A 4525-nucleotide genomic window follows, 5' to 3' on the forward strand; every position below is an offset into this window, starting at 1 on the left:
GTGTATGGTATAAGTTGGTGGTCTAGTTTCATTTTTTTTTTTTTGCATGTATCTGTCCAATTTTCCCAACACCATCTATTGAAGAGACTGTCTTGACTGCATTGTATGTTCTTGCCTTTTTTGTCAAATATTAATTGAGCATATTGGTTCGGGTCGATTTCTGGGTTTTCTATTCTATTCCATTGATTCATATGTCTGTTCTTGTGCCAGTCCCAGGCAGTTTTGAGAACAGTGGCTTTATAATACAGCTTGATATCTGGTATTGAGATCCCACCTACTTTGTTCTTTCTCAGGATTGCTGCAGCTATTCGGGGTCTTTTTTTAAACAATACTAAATCTTGTAAAGCATGAACCCAGGATGTCTTTTCCTTTATTTAAGTCTTCTTTCATTTCTTCCAGCAATATTACATAGTTTTCAGAGTATAAGTCTGAAAGTGTAAAATACAGTGGGGTCTTAACTTATGAGTTTAATTCGTTCCGTGACGGAGCTCATAACTCACATTATTCGTATGTCAAATCAAGAAGTGAACAAGTGAGACATGTGATGCTGGGCTGATGTTGTGGCCTTCACTGTGACGTTCTCTGCGCCAACTAGCGGTGGGGTATCTTAAGCTGGCTCGTAACCCGAATCTTAGCTCACAACTCAAAGCAAAAAATCGGCCGAGAGACAGCTCGTATCTCGAAAAACTCATTAGTCGGGACACTCGTAAGTCAAGGCCCCACTGTACCTCTTTGGTTAAATTCATTTCTATGTTGTTGTTGTTTTGGATACTCTTGTAAATCCAATTGTTTTCTTTTCTTCTCTTTAATATATATTTTTATTGATTTCAGAGAGGAAGGGAGAGGAAGATAGAAACATCAGTGATGAGAGAGAACTATTGATTGGCTGCCTCCTGCATGCCCCCCCAATGGGGATCAATCCTGCAACCCAGGCATGTGCCCTGACAGGAATTGAACTGTGACCTTCTGGTTCATAGGTCAATGCTCAATCACTGGGCCATACCAGCTGGGCATTTTCTTGTGAATTCTTTTAGAATTTTCTGTATATTAGGTTATGCCATCTATGATTAGATAGCTTTTCCCCCTCATTTTCAAATGCCTTCTATTTCTTTTCTTGCCTATTTTGTTTTTCTTTTAGTGCTTTAAATATATCATGACCTTCATGCTATCTGATGAGAAATTGGCTGATAACCTTATTGAGGATCCTTTGAATGTGACAAGTTGCTCTCTCTTGCTCTCTTTAAGATTCTGTTTTTACCTTTGTCTTTCTACTCTTTTATTATAATACTTGAGGACTGGTGCATGAAATTTGTGCACTGGGGAGTGGGTCCCGCAGCCCAGCCTGCACCCTCTCATAGTCCGGGACCCCTCAGGGGATGTCCGTCTGCTGGCTTAGGCCCGTTACCCCCTGACAGCTGGAAATCCCTCTTGCTGTCTGGGACCCCTCACTCCTTACCGCCTCCCTGCTCACTGCTCCTTACCACTTGGCTGGCTGCTCCTTAGCGCTGCCACAGAGGCAGGAGAGGCTCCTGCCACCGCCACTGCGCTCACCAGCCATGAGCCCTATCTTTCTGTGTAGTTGTCTGTGGGCCAACTGCTCTCTTCCTTCTCATTTAGGGCGAGCAGCATGTGAGGGCAGAGCACACTGTCGTGGAATGCAGAGGGCTGCCAGGAGCTGAGGGGAGTGGCTGGGCCCAAGGGGTGAGAGGTGGACACAGAGGACGCTATCTCACCCAATTGTGGGGTAGGCTGGCCAGCTTTTATCTGCCTGACCCCAACCAGGGAGGGACTGAGCAGGGTGTCCGCCTCACCATTCTCTATCCTTCCATCTGTGACACCTGTCACCCTTGCCAGGCCTCCCCCAGAGTGAGTTCAGCTCAATCCCTGAATGTAAAGGGCATGGGAGGGAGGGGAGCTCCACTCCAGTGCCCCCTGATTCCCAGTGACAGGACCTGGTCGACAGGACCAGGTCTCAGGATGGTGGCCACAGCTGTAGAACACAGATCTGTTTCAAGAAAAGTTGGGAATGCAGACTTTCATATGAGCCCCTATTCCAAAATGTGGTAGTTTATTCATATTGTGACAAAAACACCTTTAAGAGTAACATAAGTGGTAAAGTCAGGGCCAAATCAGGGCATTTCCTCATCCAATCTTTCTGAGGCACGTGGACAGAACCAAATCTCAGCTCTTTGCAGGACACTTCTGAGGCTTTTTAAGCCTAAAGGACAGTAGTCTGTCTCCATTTTTGTTCTTTGGGATTTTTTTCATCGGATAAAAGGATACATACATTGGGGTAATCCTCTCGAGATACAATATTCCAGTTGCACCATGTGCTGATGACAGCACCCCTCAGAGGGAGGGAGCTGACAGATGGGGAGCAGGGAATTCTGAAAACCAAAGTGATGACAGAGATGCTAAGCCTTTCCTTCACACATCTGACACCCCTCCTCAGGCAGCCTGCAGGCCGGGCATCTGCTGGACCTTTACCACTTGATGTTCTGGCAGGCTGCCCTGGGCCCTGCTAGGTGGTATGCAGGGCTGCCTGGGCCTGGAGGGAGTCGCCCCCCCACCAGCCACTCCTGGTACAGCTCCTGCACATGGACGCTGGTCTCCGGGGGCCACACCGGGATGGCAGTGTAGATGCCTTCCATCTGCTGCAGCAGTGCCCTGTCTGCATGCCTGTCCTCTGCCTGGGCCTGGCCCCTGATGCTTTAGCATCCCCAGTGCAGGCCAGAACCTCCATGAAGTGGCAGGGGAACTTGCCCCTCTATAACTTCAAGACCACTTCTGGATGTTGCAAAAGCCTAAGCAGCCTCAAAGCGTAGTAGAACCACTCTGTCCCTTTCAAAGGTGACCTCCTGGAAGTCTTTGTTCCTCAGGGTGCGGTAGGTGAGCACCCCCACGTCCTCATTGAACAGCTCTTTGCCATGTGCCTGAAGATGTGTGCGAGGTACCCGTCGGAGCTGGCACCCTTGTGGAGCCTCATCTCCTCCTCCTTCATGTCTCCAAACAGAGTGTCCAAGGTGGCATCATTCGAGGTGAGGTCACTTTGTTCCATTATCTGGACAATTTCACCTGAGGTTAACACGCAGTCAACACCCCGGGAACTATGCAAAGCTGTGGGAAAATCTTCTCGAAGGGCCTCCAGTTTCTTGTCATAACACAGGGCCACAATGGTGAGGAAAATCTTGTCTGGGGACAGGTTCTTCCATCTGGAGAAGTAATCCTTCACCAGAGAGCCCATGATCTGCTGGGGAGACTTGGCCTGCAGAGGTGGGGGTGATGGGGTGACCCAGCACCGCTCTGCATATCAGACCCAGCTGGGGCAGGCGGAGGTCAGCATGGGTAGCCAGGGCTCTTCCTCATGGTGCTGGCAGTACCGACGCACAAATTCCTTCTGACTCTCCAGGAGGCTGAAGTCCACAGCTATCTTCATGTCAAAGACAGTGTGCCCCAAGGCTTTTGAGGAAGCCGCAGAGCCTTCTGAATGCATCAGTGACACTGAGGCTGAATGTAGCAGCAAAATAAGGCAGAGACTGAGGACACACGGACACTGCCAGCACCTTGTGCTGTGAGGTATCACATTTCTTATTAAGGTTCAGAACATGGAAGAAGTCCTTCGTGTTCTGCTGAGAAACTTGGACTCCTTCCTCTGCGGTCACACAACTGTCACATGCCAGGCAGTCACTCAGAAATATCTTGGCGTTGGCCAACTTATGGAATTCTCCCTTCTCTTCATTCTCCTGAGCCGGACTCCAGACATTGACTGTGGCATTCTCTTGGTCATTGGTTTTTGTTTTTTTACTACATTCCTTCTGTGTGCAGTGCTCACACTTCATCTGGAGTGGGGTGGGCAGGGGCCAGCTTGAGTGACCTGGATCTCTTTGAATTTATATTGCATTGAGTTCATTGAACTTCTTAGATATGCACATTCATGTCTTTTGTCAAATTTGAACCGTATTTTTGGACATTGCTATTCAAGGAATCTTTCTATCCTATTTTCTCGCTTTTCTTCTTCTGGAATTTCCATAAAACAGGGGTCCTCAAACTACGGCCCGCGAGCCACATGCAAATACAAATATTGTATTTGTTCCCGTTTTGTTTTTGTTTTTTACTTCAAAATAAGATATGTGCAGTGTGCATAGGAATTTGTTCATAGTTTTTGGGTTTTTTTTTTTAACTATAGTCCGGCCCTCCAACCATCTGAGGGACAGTGAACTGGCCTCCTGTTTAAAAAGTTTGAGGACCCCTGCCATTAAACATAAGAAGACCTGTTTCTTGCTGTCCCATAAGTCCCTTGGGCAGTGTTCATTTTCTTATTTTTTTTTCTTTCTGCCCCTGAGACTTGATCATTTTAATAGTCTTACCTTTAAATTCACTGATTTCTTCTATTGCTTGCTCAAATCTACTGTTGATCACCTCTAGTAAAATTTTTATTCAGTTATTGTCTTTTTCTGCTTTAGTATTTTTGCTTTGTTCCTCTTTATATCTTCTATATCCTTAAAGACATTTTAATTTTGTTTAT

The 4525-nt window shown here is 46.8% G+C and overlaps 1 pseudogene across 1 annotated transcript; it reads right to left on the reverse strand.

Moving 5' to 3' along the window:
• Nucleotides 1-2483: 2483 nt before the first annotated feature.
• Nucleotides 2484-3839, reverse strand: LOC308515462 (nuclear prelamin A recognition factor-like; annotated as a pseudogene). The gene has a single exon. The product of its transcript is annotated as a nuclear prelamin A recognition factor-like (transcript).
• Between the last annotated feature and the right edge of the window lie 686 nt (nt 3840-4525).

This window comes from Myotis nattereri (genome assembly GCF_964212035.1).
Source record: "Myotis nattereri genome assembly, chromosome: 3".
Classification (NCBI taxonomy): Eukaryota; Metazoa; Chordata; class Mammalia; order Chiroptera; family Vespertilionidae; genus Myotis; species Myotis nattereri.